Genomic DNA, 20,538 nt, shown 5'->3' with positions numbered 1-20,538 from the left:
TTTGAGACCATTAGAATTATTTTAAATCTAATGATAGATTTTAAATTGTTAAATTCAAGTGTGAAATGAGTATTTCTCAAAAGAAACCATTGGAATATGCACATCTGTAGGAGTAAAATACCCATAAGTTAAAATATTTTTTCCTTAACTTTGCTCAGATTTTTTAATGAAAAAAATAATGCCTTTATTCATAAAAAAATGTGTCATGCTTTCTACAGTTCTGTAATAAGTATATTTTACTGTAAATTCTGAGTACATTCTATTCTTTAACCAATTTTTAATAAGACTATTTATCACAACTATCCACATTAACTCAATTTACAATGAGTTCAAATGTTTTCTAATGTTTTCCAAAATGTTCATTCCAGTTATAGACTCCTTGCAGTATTGAGGTTTTCTGCATTCAAATAGATCATTAAACACCAACAATAGGATGGTAATTTAAAAAATCTCAGCATTGAGGGTCATTACATTACATTACATTTTGTTTGCTTTTACGTTATATTTTTAATACTATCATTTTCAGTAGTCTCAGACTGTGTGCAAAATCAAAACTTAACACTGCATCTATATGATTACCAAATGTGTTATGACTAATGAAATTCTTTCACAAGGGTCAATACCAACCAAGGTCTGACTTGCCACATGAAAAACATGTTTTATTTTTTTTTACACCAGAATTAAACATTATTAGTTTGTTAATATTAACTGTTGGCATTTAATATTGAAGAATGTGTTATGATTTAGTAATGAAAAATACTTCATACCCCCTTTAGTCCTCTTCTTGTATTGTCAGGGCTGGAAGGCCTAGGAGGAAGCTTACTATACTTCCTTCCTAGATGCTCTTGCCTAGGTTTTGAATTTGTTCAGTGTTCTACCAATGACATATAGTCTTACAAGGCAGCAGAAACAAAAGACATATTCTTTCTCCTATTACAGTAGGTGGGAGTGTAGACTTCCTAGATATGAGTTTTTGCAGATTCTGCTTTTAATGCTATCCACCTTTCTGGATGCTAGGAAGGAGTTCTGAAAGCGTCAGCAAATTTCTGCAGATTGCTGACTCTGGATGTCTGCAACTATGTCTTTCGGTAGTGCTAAATCTAAAATTAGGGACTTTTGCTACTTCAGGCTTGCAAAAGTTTTGTAAGCACCTGATTCTGACCAGGGATAGTTTTTTTCTTATTAAACTCTAGCATAAATGAAAAAGTACTAAGTATTGAGTAACTCATTTAGCATCAGAGAAGTAGACCATCTAGAATGGCATATTGAGCTAAAGTAGAGAGAAGTTAGCAGAAAGGTAGAGTTTAAAGTTGAGAAAGCTCAGCAAAAGTTAGGATAATGAGCAAGGTCAGTCAACACTGGTCTTTGTAGAGGTGGTTAGTTCTCCATCCATTTTATATTCCTTGCAGTATGTGAGTAGCTCTTGACTATAGAAAATAAATGCCAACTTTATTCCATGAATGAAAAAAATGCTTAATTATCCTCCTACTTCCATTAGTTCCCAGTGTATTTCCACTCAATAGGCCAATCACACCCCCCCCCATCCATCTAGTTAACATTTGTCACTTAGTAGACAAGTCACTTAACCTGAAAATAATTCCCACTCTCCAACCAAGGAGTTGTGGTTATTAAGTGATTTCTGATATATAAAAGTATCCAGCAGAAAACAGAAGCAAGGATATTTTCTCAGGAAAGCTAAGCAAATAAGCTACTTTAGTTAGCCGGAGTAATGAATGCTGGCTTCTGATGAGTATTCTATTGGTGTATGGAACTAGGTAATCCATATCTGGCTCTTGTCACCAGTTACCATGCAGGAGGCAAACATTTGACTAGTTTTAGCACCCAGTACTAAAATATCAACTTTTACTTGCAACTAAATTTGACATGCAATCTTGTTGACTTTATTTGTTATTCTTGCTTTTATGCTGTCATGTTTTTCATTTGTTTTAAAAATATTGGACTAAGGCAAAATCAATATGTTTCAACCTATCACTCTAGCTGAATGGACCCATAAAACCTTTACATAATGCCTGGAGCAGCTATTTGAAGATTCTGAAAGTACAAAACAGCAGACAGATTGAAGAAGACCATCATTTGAAATACTACAGATCCAGTAACGGGTTTAACATTTTTTGACTCCAGGATCCTCCAGCCTGGACTCAAGCCAGCCTGAAACCCAGAAGTGGATATTGACACTTCAGTATCAATATTGAATTGATATTGACTTCTGTCAAAGAGAGAGCTACTGGAGAAGTCCTCTAGTTCTGACCTGACATGAGAAAGGGATCTCTGAGTTTTTAGAGAGAGTGGAGAAAATCTCTTACTTTTTTCTTTCTTTTTGTCATATTTTTTGGTTTTCTTTCATCCCAGCTCCATGGCTGTGGCTATAGGACAGCAGCACCAAAGGCATGCAGGTGACTTAAATTCTGCAGGATGGGACTATTTCTCTCCCATCAGAGGACCTGTAATTTCAAAAGAGTGGAGTGAACTCTGGTTGCTCTTTTATTCCCTGTTCTCCTTCCTCTTAGTTGAAACATAGATATAGCTGTGGACTGTGTGCAGCAGAATAGGGTAGATAAAACACTGGATTTCTGTCCAGAGGACTGAAAGGAGAGCCATAGGGACCAAAAAGTAACAGATAAGGAAGAAGGAAGCACTCGGTTAAGTGACTTATGTAAATCTGCTTGTGAGCTCCTGGGCTCACTCCCAAGTTGCACATACATGGATCTCATCTTAAATAACAGTGAACAGTTGTTCAGTTAAGAACTAAATGAAGAGAGAGACCACTGCCCAGGTCCCAGACTGGCCACTGGGTGGCATACATTCTGGACAGATCTAAATGGCTTTACAAAGGCTTTAAAAATGGAACTGACATCAAAATCACCATCCACAGAAATCTACTTGGACCTTGCAACATGAATCCAATTGATCAAATGCCTAGTAAAATAAAATATTAACATTCTCCATAGAACTTAATTAAGACTCAGAGTTTTATGATATAATTTTCAAAATGTTCAGGATACACTCCAAAATTATTCAGCATATGAAGAAACAAGAAAATCTCAACTCAAATGGGAAAACAATAAATGCCAGTGCTGGGATGACACAGATATTAGAACTAACTGACAGACACTTTAAGGCAGATATAATTTTTTTTTTAATGCTCCAGAAAGTAAGAACAAATTAGAATTAATGAACAAGTTGGAATGAATGGGAAGATAGAAACTCTCAGAAAATAAGTAGAAGATATAAAAGAAAACCAAAGGGAAATTTTAGAATTAAAAGTATAATAATTAAAACTCACTGGGTGAACTCAGTCAAGTGGAGATGACAGAGGATCAAGACAATGAGCTTGAAGGTAGAAAAACTGGAATTATCCAGGTTGAACAAGGAGAAAAAATTGAAAAGAAAAAACTGGCAGACCTTCAAAAACATGAGTGACAATAGAGAATAGTCTAACATTTATGTCACTGAAGAACCAGAAGGAGGAGAGAAAAATGCAGTACAAAGGAAAAGTTTCTGAAGAAAATGTATTTGAGGAAAACTTTGCATATTCAGTGAAAGACATAAATGTACAAATTCAAAAAGCTAAGCAAATTACAAACAGGATAAACCCCAAAATCATAATCAACATAATCAAATTTATAAAAATTAAAGACCAAAAAAAATCTTTAAAATAGCCAGAGACAAATGGTTTGTCATAAAAAAGAAACAACAATTTTAATAACTATATTTCTCATCAGAACCACAAAGAAAATGGCACAACAAATTTCAAGTACTGAAAGGAAAAAAAAAAAACACCTCAAATCCAGAATTCTATATGCAACAAAAATATCTTTCAGAAACAGACATGAAGTAAAACATCTCTGCTGAGAGAAAACTAAGAAAATTTCTTCCCAGCAGACCTACACTAAAAAAAATTACTAAATATAGCTCTTAAGAAAGAAGGAAAATAATACTACAAGGAAACTTGAAAGTTTGGGAATGAGCAACAGAAATGGTAAATATCTGGATGCTTCTGATAGGCAATTTCCCTCCCTTTGAATTTATTAATGTATGGTTGAGAACAAAAATTATAACATTGTCTGATGGAGCTTTCAATGTATGTGGACGTAATACATAAGACAGCTACAACATAAAGGGAGGAGGGAGAAGACTACAATACTGTTTCTATTTTCCACTTGATGTGGTAAAATACTGATTTAAGTAGATTGTAGAAAATTAAGCATGTATACTATAATTCCTAGATTAGCCTATAAAAAGTTCTATGTAGAGATATAGTAGAAAACACAAGTAAAATTTAATATCAAAAGAATATTCACATAATCCAAAAGAAAGTAAACAGGAAACAATAATTTGAGGAAAAAGAGGTAACAAACAAATAATAAAATGACAGGTCTAAATCCAAAAACACCATCATTATATTAAATGTAAATGGTCTGAACACACAAAAGAGACTGTCAAAGTGGATAAAAATATATGACTCAACAATACACTGTCTATAAGAAACTCAATTCAAATATAATTATATAGATAAAGTAAAAATATGGAAATTATATAACATGCAAACAACCCTATCCTTAATGAGAAAATACTGTATCTAATAAACAATATTCTTCTAAATGCCTAGGGATAAGAAGATGGAAATGGCAGGAACTCTAGATGTTAAATGGCTGGTGAGGGCAACACTGGAAGCTGGGATCCCATAAAATTATGAATCATCCCCTTTTACTCCCAATATATGGTCATATGAGGCTGGAAGCTGACTGATATAGATGGTTTAGCCATGGTCTCCCAAAAGGGTAAACCAATATGGACTTTTTCCCACCACCTATTTTCAAAAAACATCATCCTTGAAAATTAAACATCCCTTTTTTCAAAATTTAAAAACTAGTACATATATCCACGGAAAAAAATGCTGCTACACCCAGATCACTTTATCCTAGCCAGCCGAGAGTCAGTTTGCTTGCCAAAAGCATTTCATTTTAATACAGTCTGCCTCTGCAGAGGGGACCTCTTTCCTGAAGTTTGTTGTTGCCGTGCTTTGACTTCATTCCCTTTAGTATTTTTTTACCCTCATATTTACACCTCTATCTTCCAAGGAGAAAGGCGACTTTCACTTAATGAGAGAGGATGGTATCCTCTTCTATCCTTTTCCTTTTCCTCCTCAAAAGGTCTTAATGCGATTCTTACCTGGTTCAAGTATTAGGAATGATAAACTGTTTTGCCAAAAGTTTTACTTTCATCTTAGGTTCAAAGGGTTTGTTAAGAAAAGAAACCACTTGTCACATACAAATAACAATTTCAATATTTAATAGAGGATTAATTGACTTAATTTCATTAAGTCATTAAAAGAAAATATACAGTCATTAAAAGAAAAGAAATAAAAACAAAAGAAAAAAGTAACAGTACACCTACATCACCAAATTGAGCTGACCAACATCCAGACTAAACAGTGCTGAGAAGTCCCTCCTTAACAGCAATCTGGAGACCCTATTGGGGTGAGACCTCAAATTGCAGTTTTGGGGGCTCCCACCTATAATCCCAGGCGACAAACTGATATCATCATCAGTTTGTGTACAAAAATGTACCTATGTTTTGTTTTTTAAATTTTATAATGCTGTTTGTTTCACCTTGTGAGTCATAGGATTTCTTTAGACCCCTGAGGCTTGGTCTCTCAGGGCCTTAGAATTCTAAGACCCACTCCCTTTCTTATCTGAAGTGCCTACTGTGACTTGCTGTGCTTACAGGAAGGTCAGAGGCCTACTCTCCTGCTTCTGAAACCTGAACAAACTTCCTCCATTTTAATTTCCTAACAGTCAGCCTCAGAATTGTTTAGGCTGAAGAGCACAGGAATAAGGCAAAATTACATAAGCAGCTTTCATTATTCTATATAAGAATTCCAAATAATCAAAAGAAACAGAATAATCAAAGAGACAAAGGATTAAACAAAGCAGAAAACAATTTTTGAGCAGTAGGGGATTTAGTAAAGAAAAAGCCCCACCATGAATGAGAAGTATGTTTTTATACATCAACTCCTTCAATAGTAGTAACAACAGAATGTTCTATCAAGGTAGCATTGCATTTATGTATGAAATTTTGTAAATCTTTGGTTCCTTGCAAAACCTTACATAAGGGTTCTAAGGGGAAGCTAATATGGGATCAGAAAGAGTAAGGAGTAACATTTGCGTCCACAATACCTGAGTTCTCCTGGGTGGGGGGGGGAAGTAATAGGTGGTCCCCTTCCAATATAAGATCAACATGTGTTAGGCATCGGAAAAAAAGGGGTTCCATACATAGAAATAGTTTCTACATAATTGGTTACAATACATACAAATTGAGGGGGGTTATTTTAAAAAAACATAGGATTTAAGAGAGATAGTCCTTTCACAATAGTTAATGGAGTTCTCCAATAAGTAGGATTCCCAAATGCAAGAAGTTGGTCCACATAGCAGTCCCTTGGTAGCCTTAACTCAATCTATCAGTTAGTGGGTGTGGTTATCAAAGTCCAAATAATTACCGATGAAATGAGGGAACAATATTCTTCTCTAAATACAATAGGTAACACATGAAATTGGCACATGATACTTGTGTTAACTACACTATAGTGATAACGTTCCTCGGCACAAGGTGTCAGGGCACTTTGTAAGCCATTAGGGATGACTGTTAGGAATCTATTCTCTAAATAATTTTTTCCATGTGTACACATTCAGTTCAGTTCAGTTGCTCAGTCGTGTCCGACTCTTTGCGACCCCATAAATCGCAACACACCAGGCCTCCCTGTCTATCACCAACTCCCGTAGTTCACTCAGACTCACGTCCATCGAGTCAGTGATGCCATCCAGCCATCTCATTCTCTGTCATCCCCTTCTCCTCCTGCCTCCAATCCCTCCCAGAATCAGAATCTTTTCCAACGAGTCAACTCTTCACATGAGGTGGCCAAAGTACTGGAGTTTCAGCTTCAGCATCATTCCTTCCAAAGAAATCCCGGGGCTGATCTCCTTCAGAATGGACTGGTTGGATCTCCTTGCAGTCCAAGGGACTCTCGAGTCTTCTCCAACACCACAGTTCAAAAGCATCAATTCTTTGGCGCTCAGCTTTCTTCACAGTCCAACTCTCACATCCAAACATGACCATTGGAAAAACCATAGCCTTGACTAGACGGACCTTTGTTGGCAAAGTAATGTCTCTGCTTTTCAATATGCTATCTAGGTTGGTCATAACTTTCCTTCCAAGGAGTAAGTGTCTTTTAATTTCATGGCTGCAGTCACCATCTGCAGTGATTTTGGAGCCCAAAAAAGTAAAGTCTGACACTTGTTTCCACTGTTTCCCCATCTATTTCCCATGAAGTGATGGGACCAGATGCCATGATCTGCGTCTTCTGAATGTTGAGCTTTAAGCCAACTTTTTCTCTCTCCTCTTTCACTTTCATCAAGAGGCTTTTTAGTTCCTCTTCACTTTCTGCCATAAGGGTGGTGTCATCTGCATATCTGAGGTTATTGATATTTCTCCCAGCAATCTTGATTCCAGCTTGTGCTTCTTCCAGCCCAGCGTTTCTCATGATGTACTCTGCATAGAAATTAAATAAGCAGGGTGACAATATACAGCCTTGATGTACTGCTTTTCCTATTTGGAACCAGTCTGTTGTTCCATGCCAGTTCTAACTGTTGCTTCCTGACCTGCATATAGGTTTCTCAAGAAGCAGGTCAAGTGGTCTAGTATTCCCATCTCTTTAAGAATTTTCCACAGTTTATTGTGATGCACACAGTCAAAGGCTTTGGCATAGTCAATAGAGCAGAAATAGATGTTTTTCTGGAACTCTCTTGCTTTTCTGATGATCCAGCAGATGTTGGCAATTTGATTTCTGCTTCCTCTACTTTTTCTAAAACCAGCTTAAACATCTGGAAGTTCACAGTTCACGTATTGCTGAAGCCTGGCTTGGAGAATTTTGAGCATTACTTTACTATCATGTGAGATGAGTGCAATTGTGCGGTAGTTTGAGCATTCTTTGGCATCGCCTTTCTTTGGGATTGGAATGAAAACTGACCTTTTCCAGTCCTGTGGCCACTGCTGAGTTTTCTAAATGTGCTAGCATATTGAGTGCAGCACTTTTCCAGCATCATCTTTCAGGATTTGAAATAGCTCAACTGGAACTTCATCACCTCCACTAGCTTTGTTTGTAGTGATGCTTTCTAAGGCCCACTTGACTTCTCATTAGTAGACATTAAAAATGCCTGGGCCTTATCCTTTTGAGCAAGATAATATAATACCTGCATAGAGTAAACAGTCCAATCAAATATGTCAGTTAAGGATTTAGTTTGGTGTAGATGAAATATTACTGAGGCATTAAACAGTTGCAGAAAGTTTTTGTCATACGTTAAGCTAAGTTCATGTGGTTTAAGTGTTGTAGGCATCCACTTGCATTAATGGTCAAGGCTTGAACTATAGCTCTACTAGTACTGTGTAATCTATCAAACAGATAAATTCTGTCCAAACAATGTCAAAGTTAAGAAAGAACAGGGCTTGTTTGCTGGACAGGTGAAGTTATCCTGAGTTCAGGTCTGACTCATATTTCTCCAGCTGAAGATTACCCAGTAGCTTTCTTCATATTTTCCTTTTACTATAACATATCCTTGAAGGTTGAGGTATGAATGACAATCCACATTACAGTCAGTCTTCCAAGAATAGTCTATTTATGAGAATGTTGTTGTTCAGTCGCTAAGTCATGTCCAACTCTTTGTGACCCCAAGGACTGCCACACACCAGGCTTCCCTGTCCTTCATTATCTCCTGGAGCATGCTCAAACTCCTGTCCATTGAGTCAGTAATACCATCCAACCACCTCATCCTCTGACACCCTCTTCTCCTCCTGCCCTCAATCTTTCCCAGCATCAGGGTTTTTTCCAGTGAGTCAGTCCTTCACATCAGGTGGCCTAACTATTGGAGCTTCAGCTTCAGCATCAGTCCTTCCAATGGTTATTCAGGGTTTATTTCCTTTAAGATTGACTGGTTTTATCTCCTTGCTGTCCAGGGGACTCTCAAGAGTCTTCTCCAGCACTGCAATTCAAAAGCATCAGTTCTTCAGCACTCAGCCTTCTTTATGGTCAAACTCTCACATCCATACATGACTACTGGAAAAACCGTAGCTTTGACTATGTGGACCTTTGTTGACAAAGTGATGTCTCTGCTTTTTAGTATATTGTCTAGGTTTGTCATAGCTTTCCTTCCAAGGAACAAGCATCTTTTAATTTAATTTACGATAAAAACAATATGTTAATGGCACATATTTCCATCTTTCCTGTCCAGGAATCATCACTAATATGGTATTATCCTTCCCATGTGCAATCACATGAGCAAGTATAGGAGGACCATGAGGCTGCTTCATTCACCCAGACTCCAATTGCATGTATTTCATTTGTGTATACAAATCTTCCATCACCTCTAACTGTTAATAAGGTAAGAGGTTCTCTTTTTGTACTTTGCCAATTACACATGAACAATCAGCCATTGGGTGATTTGATCATGTTTATTATAAACAGATCACCCTTTCCCTCATTTTGTAATATTACTTGGATTTCTCCTTGGTAGTTTGGATCTATAACTCTCCTACAGACACAAATTAAAGTGGAGGAAGTCTTGTTCAGGCTTCAGACGCAGGAGAGCAGGCTTCTAACCTGCTTCTGACCTGCCTGGAGACCGCTTGGATTCCATGTCTGCCTGCAAGCACAGCAAGTCAGGTGGCACTTTAGATAAGAAAGAGAGTGTGTCTTGGAATTCTTGAGCCCCTGAGGGTCTGGCCAAGCCCCTGGAGTCTAAAGAAATCCTATGACTTACCAAATGAAACAATCAGCATTGTAATAGTTAAAAACAAAACAGAGCTGCATTTTTGCATGCAAAGTGATGATATCAGCTTGTGGCCTGAGATTATAAGTGGGTGCTCCCAAAACTACAGTTTGTAGTGTCAACCATGAGGTGGATGCACTGCTGGGGACCTTTTCCTAATTGGGACTCCAGATTGCTGTTAACAAGGGACTTCTCAGCACTGTTTAAGTCTGGATGTTGGTCAGCCCAATTTGGTGATGTATATATGTGCTGTTACTTTTCTCTATTATTTCTTTCTTTTCTTTTAATGACTGTATACTGAAATTAAGTCAATTAATCCTCTGTTAAATATTGAAATTGTTTATTGTTCATGACAAGTGGTTTCTTTTGTTAGCCTTTCAAACCTAAAACAAAAATTAAACTTTCAGCAAAACATAGGCATTTTAGGTAGTTTAGGATAGATGATGTAGGTAAACAGCTATGTTTACCTTCTCCTACTCTTACAGGACAACCATCCCTGAAAGCATTAGAAATAAAACACAAAACAAGCTTCCTGAGGAGGAGAGATACTTCAGCAAGAATATTTTAGTTCTGACACTCTTCATAAGATCCAGAAGCCTAGAGACACAAAGTTTAGGTTTGATGAGTATAAAAGAATGGGCAACTACTAAGAAACTATGGTACTTAAAAAATGATTTTGCTAGATTTTTGGTCACCTGTTAGGAATTCTTAAGAGTTGAGCTTGAATGAAATTTTGTCAGAGATACTGGTAGAAATTATAGTGATGAAAAACTAACATCAAAACTAACAACAGCAACAAAAAAAAGCATTAGTATGGGCCATTCAACAATAGTTTTTCTAAAAGTGTTGGCATTTAGATGTGGAAAGTTAACTACCTGCCACGTATAGCTACTTATACCAGAACTACCCCGATTAGGGGCTTCCCTGGTGGCTTAGATGGTAACAAATCTGCCTGCAATGCAGGAGAACTGAGTTTTATGCCCAGGTCGGGAAGATCTCCTGGAGAAGGGTATGGCCACCCATTCCAATCAGTATTCTTGCCTGGAGAATCACATAGACAAAGAAATCTGGTGGGCTACCGTCCATGGAGTTGTAAAGAGTTGGACATGACTGAGCAACTAACACTTTCACTTTTTACTTTCACCCTCCAGGCTCTGTCATGTATTAAGATCCTGGTTTGAATTTTTGCAATTGTAGGGCTGCATATTTGGAAGGGAGTGAGGAAGAAAATCATGAGCTGTACACATGGTCTAAAAGTTAGATTTCTTAAGAATCATTAATTCCTTGCTCAATCTCCTACTTAGACTTACCATTGAACTCAAGAGAAAGCCTATATACTTTAAACTGGATTTCTCCCAAAGGAAACTGGTTTCACAGTCTTTTGAGGAGGTCCTTCTCATTTGGAACCTTGTTCTTTGTTTCTCCTGCTGTTCCCCTCAGCTAAAATAATCTGATTTTCTTTTGCCACTCTCCGAATCTTATCCATTCTTCTTCTTTGAACAGTTGTTCTCTTCAACACTGGGTTACAATAATTTTTCTCTCATTTTCTAAAGCACTGATGTATACCTGCCAAAATAAGAGGCACAGACAGTTCAAAGCTTATTACCTATTGTCTGTGTATATCTTGGGTCTACAAGTGGATTTAAATCCTTAGAAGCCATGGATTATTAGAACTCTGGCTTACATTTGTTTTCCTATTACTAAAGCAAAACAGTTGAAATTTATCTTGACAAAGTTCAAAAGTAAATTTCATCTTACTTGTGAATATTTCCCAGATCCATTAATCAGAGTTTTTTTTTGTTTTTTTTTTTTGCATATGTACATTTATGCCACTGGCATTCTTATACTTTGATCAAAACATATGTTCCATGTACAGAGTAAAAGCAATGATTTTCTTGTTATACCATGGAAAGTTGAAATATGGCAGTACCATGGCTAATATTTGTTTTAAACGGAAATTACAAGTATAGATAAAGAGTCTTGATGAATAGGTTTTTTATTATTAACAGATATTAATCCTCTCTTGGATTGGTAATAAAATTTTCTGTATTCTTATAGGCATTTTAGTGGTGGTGGTTTAGTCACTAAGTCATGTCCAACTCTTGCGACCCCATAGACAACAGTCAGGCTCCTCTGTCCACGGGATTCTCCAGGTAAGAATACTGGAGTGGGTTCTTGCCTGGAGAATCCTGTAGGTGTGGCATTTTAGGTGACAGTTAAAATGCAGCATACTCATGCCCGACTTGCATCAGATTTCTGTTGTTACTTTGAAGTGTCCATTGATTGCACTCAGATCCAGTTTTTTGTTTCAGGTGAACATTTGATTTTTTAATAAAAGTAGATGCTTTAAATAAAATGCTAATTGTAAAATATTAGACATTATAGACATCTTACATTTACATGTAAAGAGTAAAAATCCTCTTTCCCCTGAATGCTATCCTCAGGGGTAACTACTATGAACAGTTTTTAGTACAGGGGTTGGCAAACTACAACCTGTCACCTGGTTTTGTAAATAAATTTTACTGGAGGATAGCCACACCCATTCATTTATGTATCATCTAGACATGAGTTTGAGTAGGCTCTGGGAGTTGGTGATGGACAGGGAAGCCTGGCTTACTGCAGTTTATGAGGTTGCAAGGAGTCAGACATGACTAAACAACTGAACTGACTGACTGACTGAAGGATGCTTTTGCACTGCAACAATGGAATTGAGTAGTTGTGGTAGAGATTGTGTAACCAACAAAACCTAAAATATTTACTCTCTGGCCCTTTATAGAAAGAGTTTACTGACTCTTAATTAATGTAGCATATATACTTCCAGATTTTCTACATATGTACAAGTGTACATGTGCTTTTTAAAAATCATACTGATGTCACATGTATACAAAAATTACCCAAATGTAATTGTATAGCTTGATGAATTTTCTCAAAGTGAATATCCCCAAGTAATCAGAACTCAGTTCAGGAAGTAGAACATTACCAGCATCTCAAAAGCCTCTCTCATGCTCCTTTCCTACTATCTCTTAAAGGTAACTGTTTCCTGCTTTCTCACCCTATAGGGTTATAATTTTTCTGTTTTTTTAAGTTATATAAAGTGGAGTATACATTGTTTTGGGGTCTGGCTTCAACATTATGTTTTAAGAACCAGCCATATTGTTGCATATGGCAACAGTGTTCATTCCCATTATGTAAAGAATTTCACTAGGTAAATATGCCATCTTTTACTTATTCATTCTAAGTGAGTGGACATTTGTGGCATTTTCAGTTTGGGGCTATTTTAAATTTTCGGAAATGAACATTTTAACATGTCTTTTGATGAGCATATGCAGGCATTTCTCACATGTGGTTTTTTTGAAACTGCTGAATATAGATCATATTCTGTAACAACTTTCCAAGTAGGGCTGACTTATTTTGTTATGACTGCATAGTATTTAACTGTATGATGTTCTATACCCTATTCTGTTGTTGGTCAGCAAGTCATGTGGCAGAGACTGGTGTATGTTTCCTGAGATCCATTCTCCCTTTCTTCTATATAATAGTGCCTCCACATTTTTAGCTAGATACATGGCTGCCCAGAATGCAGTTTATATTTTCCATTCTCCCTTTCAGCTAGGCATTGCCATATGACTAAGTTCTGGACAATAGACTGTAGGTAGAGTATCAAATAACAGATTCCAAGATTCTTCCCAAGAAACAGAATGACTACCCCCTCTGCCTTTTTACTTCCTTTCCTTATTCTGCTGCCTATAAGCACATGTTTGTATCTTGAGGTTAAGGCCCACAGAGTGGAAGCACAAGACATAGGGAATCTGGGCCCTAAGTTTTATACCTACCCTAGACTCCCTCTTTGGAATTTTACATGAATAAGAAATTAATATCCATCTTATTTGAGCTAAAATTTTCCCCCGCCACTCATAAATGAAATGAATTATGACTAATACAAGTTAGTGTCCAAATTTTATCACACAGTGTGGCAGAGAGCATCTTTCTATACATCTTTATATTTTTTTAATTTTGGGTCAAAAATTAAGAACATTTTAAACTGTAGATACTGTAAAATATTCTTCTAAGTGTATCAATTACATTACCACTTATATTATAAGTGACATTTTCTCTTTAAGTACATTGAATGTCAATTTGCCAAACCTCTTTTATTAAAAAAGGAATCAAAATTTTCTTTTTCATGTCTTTGTTGAGGGAAGTTGAGCAAATTTTCATTTAATAATTTTTAAATGAGATATAATTGACATATAACAGTATTAGTTTTAGGTGTAGAATTCGTGAATATACTATGCATTTATATATGATAAAGTAGTTGTAGAATTGGTATAGAATTTAAAGGATCAAGAAACAGTTTTGTATGACAGGTTAACCTGGGATATCCTCTAATGCACATTAATGAAGTCTCCTTCATGTGTGGTCGGAAAGGTCCCCTGGAGGAAGAAATGGCAACCCACTCCAGTATTCTTGGCTAGAGAATCCCGTGGACTGAGAAACCTGGCGGGCTACAGTCTAAGGGTTGCAAAAAGTCAAACACAATAAATATTATATATGTATTTCAAAATTATTACCACAATAAGTTTAGTTAACATTCATCACCACACAGTTACAAAATTTTTTTCCTTATGATGAGAACTCAGCCTTATGTTATCTTTTATCTATCCCCTTAACTTATTATTTTTTAATTTTCTGAAAAACATATCAATTAGAAAATAATTTATGTTCAATTCTAATATACAATATACCTTAGTTTTTCTTGTCATATTTCTTTGGGAATAAAACCAGAACAATATTGGATAATAGTTAAAGTAATCATAATATTTTTTTTTTAACCAATGAGAATTCCTATAATAGTTCACTATTAAGTATGACATTTAAAGTAGGCTTTTAATCAATTTTTAAAATCTAATTAAAATCAAGTTTTTAATGTTCAGTCTCATTTTAACACATTATTTTTAAAATATAAACAAAAAATGGTTTTTCTTTAGTAGTAACAGGAGAATTTCTTGCACTTAAGGTTGCTAAGTAAGAGAAGGGACCTTTAAAAAACCTGAAGGTGAGAGAACACTTTCATTGGCTCTGAGTTTTAGAACGCTTGGTAAGTGACTTAATTTCAGAATTCTTTAGTTTTGAGATCCAGCAGGAAATAATTCTGGACTGTACACTTGCTGTAAAATTTACCATGTCTGTTTTGAGAGAGAGTGCTTATATTACAATATTGTTTGACAACAGTTTTACTATACGAAAGATAGTTTAAAAATAAACCTAAGACGTGGCTGGAGCATGTTAACAATACATTATTTCTTAGCATGAGACCATCCAAAGCTAAATCATCCACATTACATCATTCATCTTATTATTAGTCCAGTTACCCAGAAGATTTAGTCAACTTTGTTTCCTTTCCCCCTACAACCAACATTCAGAATGTCGTCAAGTTATCTTATTATTTTCTTTACTCCACTCCTACCACCTTAATTAAAACTTTTATGTCTTGACCATGCTGGCCACAAAGACCAATTAAAATAAGGTAGAAAATAGACATAAGCTCCCATGTCTGGCCTCTGGGAAGTGAGGTCGCTCAGTCGGGTCCGACTCTTTGCAACCCCATGGACTATAGCCCACAAGGCTCCTCCATTAATGGAATTTTCCAGGAAAGAGTACTGGAGTGAGTTGCCATTTCCTTCTCCAGAGGATCTTCCCCACCCAGGGATCGAACCCAGGTCTTCTGCATTGCAAGCAGATATTTTTACCATCTGAGCCACGAGGGAAGCTCCCGCCAGAATCTAATTCAAAAGGCCTATTATAATGCTATCAATTGGTAGAGTGTTTAGACCATCTTGAAACAGCCTAACCAAAATCTTGAGACAGAAATTAGATGTGATTGTACTGGGATTATACAATTCAATAGTCTAGGAAGATCTACAACAGAAAAAATGTGACTTGGAAATTGTTTCACAGTCATAAAGAGAAAATTTGGCCACTCCAAGGGATGTTCCATACACTAGTTTGAGTCTTATCCTAGATACATAACCCTTTCAGGTCAGCAGAAAGGTCAAAAAACTGGCCAGAGTTCCAAATTAACTGCTTTTGAAATTTGTGAGTAGGAGAATTCAAATCTAAAGTCTGCAAGAGCAGTCTTTAGACATTCTGGCCATAATTCATTTGTTATTGATACCATATGATTGCAATGACATTCAATGGTGTAAGAGCAACACTTGCTGCCAAGAAAGAAAATCTTGTATGATATCAAGCTTTATACTTTTGGCCACACTTGTAACAAAGATGTATTTTTTTGTGTTATTTTCATTTTTTTTATCCCCCAAAAGGCCTTGTTGTTCCTCTCTTTAATCTCCAAGTATTCTGTGCCAAAATGGACAAGATAGAATTCTTTTAGATTTTCATAGACTAACTCCTTTAAGATTAGAAGAAGATTAGAAGAAACAAATTGGCCTCTAATTTATATCTCAGATGAAACATTACTTCTTTCTCTTTTCTATGGAGTACCACCAGAATGCAATCTTTAAGTCCTAGTGTGGTTAAGAGATTTGTGTATAGAAATTGCTTTCTGCTTATGTTGTGGAACCCCCATCCTAAACCAGCTCAATCCATTCCAGACATGGTAAATGACTTTCCCCCCAGAAATTGGAAGAGTAAGCAAGACTCACTTACTTAGGGAAAATAAAGTATTTAGAGTTGTCTAGTTGTGATGATTTATTGAATTCGATTAGGTGAAACAAGCGACTCCTGGAACTTGCACTTATGTCAGCAATTGGCTTATTCCTTGATGCTAATATCTTGGCTTTGTTTGGTGAACTGGTGGTCAAAATGATCCTTGCTTCTTATTCAGACTGTTTTTTATCCTTCTGCGGGCCACAACTATCTGGCTGGCTCGTTTCATTTTTGTCAGAAAAATCGTAAATCTTGAGGTATATCAGTTGAAGCACAAAACTAGGAAAATGAAATGGGGGAAAATGAAAGGTGGTCCACAGTTGGACCATCAAGTGGGCTGTATTGAATTTAGATGGGTATCTCCCAGAATTAGCCATTTAGCTACAAAGAAGAAGATTTCTACATGTAGGCAGTATTTGGTAAGTATGGGAAATTATCATATCACATTTTATTATAGTTTGGGGGCTACTTTAAAGAGGTTGCTTAGTACAATGCTTTAATAAGTAACATGCTGCCAGTGTTCTTTATATGGATGAGATAGGAGAACAATTAATGCATAACAGTCTCTCCTTACTCATTTCCAAGGACATGAAATTTGGCAGCACCCCAGACCCTTCCTTCTCCCATCCATACCTAATCAACCAACTTGTCCTTACTGACTACACAAGTTACCGTATGCATTGTATAAGTGTTAGAAAGTATAGACAAGAAAAGATAAATTCACTTATCTTACCACTCAGTTTTAAGAATCAAGTATTTCTGTTCCAGTTACTTTTGCTGCATAAAATTTTATAAAAATAACAATTGTATTCACAGGTTCTGTGGGTCAGGAATTTAGTCTAGACCCAGGGCAGACTTCTTATGTATTTTAACAGGCATGGGGTATTAGCTGGAAAGATTGATAGACTGAGATGAAGATAGGGATCATCTGAATGCATCTTCCCTCACATACCGACAGTTGACACCGATTATTGGCTGGACTACTGGTTAAAGGTCTTCCCTGGTGGCTCAGAGGTTAAAGCGTCTGCCTGGAATGCAGGAGATCCACAGGTTCGATCCCTGGGTTGGGAAGATCCCCTGGAGAAGGAAATGGCAACCCACTCCACTACTCTTGCCTGGAGAATCCCATGGAGGGAGGAGCCTGGTAGGCTACAGTCAATGGGGTCACAAAGAGTCAGACACAACTGAGCGACTTCACTTTCTTTCTTTCACTTTCACTGGTTAAATTACCTATTCATGGCTTCTTTATGTGGGCTAGTTTGAGTATCCTTACAGCCTACGTAGCAGCTGAGTTCTACAAATAAGTGTCCTAAGAAGTGTAAACGGCAAAAGTGCAAGGTGTTCTTGTCATTTAACCCCAGAAGGCTTGTGCCATTACTTCTGTTATACTGTGATGGTCAAGATGGTCACAGGAGTCTGCCCAGTTTGATTCTATGGGTTTTCCTTTGGGGGCTCAGAATAAGAAGAAAGGAAATTATATTCACCTTTTATTCTTTAGAGGATGCTTTATGGTAAATAAAAAGAAAAACTCAGAGATATTGTCCTATTTCCTAGAAACTAAAAGAGAGACTGTGAAGGAGGCATTGACATCTCACTGTAGCAGTCCCAAGGAGAGGAGTACTCCTGAGTAAATAACCAAGGCAAGATCACCATTCCCAGACTCTGATTTGAGAGATAACAGATAAAATATCAGGCGTTAAGTGTTTGTATTGCTCTTACCTACAAAACTACAAGTTTGAGATATCTAACCATGTTCCCGACTTCAAAGTTCAACAGTTACTCTCACAGGCCTGCATGTATTTGGAGAGCAATTCTTGTGGAGCAGCTTAGGGAAATAAAAGGGACAGTTCTTCAAATCTGCCGCACTAGGGTATCACCCAGATACAACATCCAGAAAGTCCAGTTTTAACAAAATACCTAAGTCTTCCTATAGAACTAACTTCCTACAGAAGAGTAACAGCAGCAGCAACAAGAACAAGGAGCTTCAATTTCCTAATCCTGCAGCAGGATTCAGAAAAACCTATTACTCTCCTTGGCTTAATAGAGGTGAAACTGCAAACTGTAAGTACAGGTGCTCAGAGCAACTAGGAGGATGGTTATAATTACATTACAACTGTGTTAGTGAAACTTTGGGTGAGATTCTGAGGTCAAGTGGTTAAATGGAGAAGGCAATGGCAACCCACTCCAGTACTCTTGCCTGGAATATCCCATGGACGGAGAAGCGTTGGTAGGCTGCAGTCCATGGGGTTGCTTGGAGGCGGACGTGACTGAGCGACTTCACTTTCACTTTTCACTTTCATGCACTAGAAAAGGAAATGGCAACCCACTCCAGTGTTCTTGCCTGGAGAATCCCAGGGACGGGGGAGCCTGGTAGGCTGCCATCTATAGGGTCGCACAGAGTCGGACACAACTGAAGCGACTTAGCAGCAGCAGCAAGTGGTTAAATGATGAATAAGGCAATATCAATCCTAGAGGGAAATTTAGACCAAGGAATGTCAGATGGATTAGCGACACTATGGATAAAAAGAAAAGCCAGAAAGTTATCCTAGTTACAGTCGGGTCATCCTTGCTTTACATGGTTACAATAATATACAGATTGCAGTTACCACAGTTTAGTTGCTGCTGCTGCTAAGTCACTACGGTCGTGTCTGACTCTGTGGTGATATTGGAGATGATGGTAGGTGTGTCTAGCAGCTATAAAAATAAGCACAAAAATGTTATTAGAATAAAATAGGGAAGAACATCTCCGTGTGGAGACAGATTCCAAAAGAAGCTTGGTTTAGAAAAAAAGTTGTGAGCTTTGGAAGCAGCATAATTATTTAGGAAAGGTTCAGTTATGTCAAATATCAGATATTACATGAAAATTTGACCATTTGTAATACAATTGGGAGGATAGGCGTACTAACTATTGTTGGTACCAATAAAAGGAATATTTTCCATTCCCATACCATTTAATGTACCAGTTACCATTTATTTAGTGGGACAGATGTATCTTTTGATGTCTACATTTAAAAACAAAGTAGAAGAGCTTCTGAATTTTCTAAATCTGGCTGGTTTGGGCATGATTTTTTAACATAAATGTTTTAAAAAGAAATCCTTATTGAGAATTTGCCTCTTAGATGACGATTCTCATCTTTCTATATCTAAAAGAGATATCATTTCAGAATTAAGACCAGCAAAGTCAGTGAGAAGAACACATGCCGGGGTGTCCTAGGGATCAGAGAAAAGAACTTATTGTAGTGGAGGAGTTATAAAGAAGAATTAGACAGTTGAGATAGAAGACTCTGCCCAGCAGGAGGAAATTGGAACTGATAGATTTCTGTCCTTCCAACTAGGAAGGGTATTGTTCTGTTGGGTAAAGAACAGTCATCATTCACCACAGTTGGTTGACATGATTTATTAAGTTGAATCAAGTACAAAAAAGAAAGGTTGTTTATGATAGGCAAGATTCCATGAGTGGGAATTTCTTGGAGTCAAATAGGAGAGAATACGCCCCTGTGTTAAAGACTTCCAGAGGCCTCTTCCACTCCACTTTCCACCCCTCCCAAGGTCACTTGCCAAAGAAATACTTTGCTGGACACAGAAGTGGCCACAGCTGTGGTCATAAGGAAACCTCAGGGTATGAAATGAATCATTCTCTCTTTTAGTTAACTTTTTTGGAAGTATGCAGACAGGGTAAAGGACAGGTGCTGGTTAAGACAATAAACATCATTAAAGTGTTTGGAAACACTGCCAGTTTCCATGAACAAAATCTTGCCAAAGAACTGTAATTATTTGTTAGGTCAATGAACTAAAATTTTCCCAGTATCAGTATTAAGCAAAAAGGTCATTAATGCTTTGTGCGTGTGTGTGTGCTAAGTTGCTTCAGTCTTGTCCAACTCTCTGCGACCCCATGAACTGTAGCCCACCAGGCTCCTCTGTCCATGGGAATTCTGTAGGCAAGAATACTGGAGTGAGTTGCCATGCCCTCCTCCAGGTAGTCTTCCTGACCCCGGGATAGAACCTGCTTTCTTATGTCTCCTGCATT

At 37.1% G+C, this 20,538-nt stretch overlaps 1 non-coding gene across 1 annotated transcript; it reads left to right on the top strand.

Moving 5' to 3' along the window:
* Positions 1-17,508: 17,508 nt before the first annotated feature.
* TRNAS-GGA (transfer RNA serine (anticodon GGA)) lies at positions 17,509-17,582 on the top strand. Its single transcript has one exon. It is a non-coding gene; the product is annotated as a tRNA-Ser (tRNA).
* The last annotated feature ends 2,956 nt before the right edge of the window (positions 17,583-20,538 follow it).

This window comes from Bos taurus, chromosome 4 (genome assembly GCF_002263795.3).
Source record: "Bos taurus isolate L1 Dominette 01449 registration number 42190680 breed Hereford chromosome 4, ARS-UCD2.0, whole genome shotgun sequence".
In the NCBI taxonomy this organism is placed as follows: Eukaryota; Metazoa; Chordata; class Mammalia; order Artiodactyla; family Bovidae; genus Bos; species Bos taurus.
The sequence above is the reverse complement of the archived record's forward strand: the minus strand, read 5'-3'. Positions and strand labels throughout refer to the sequence as shown.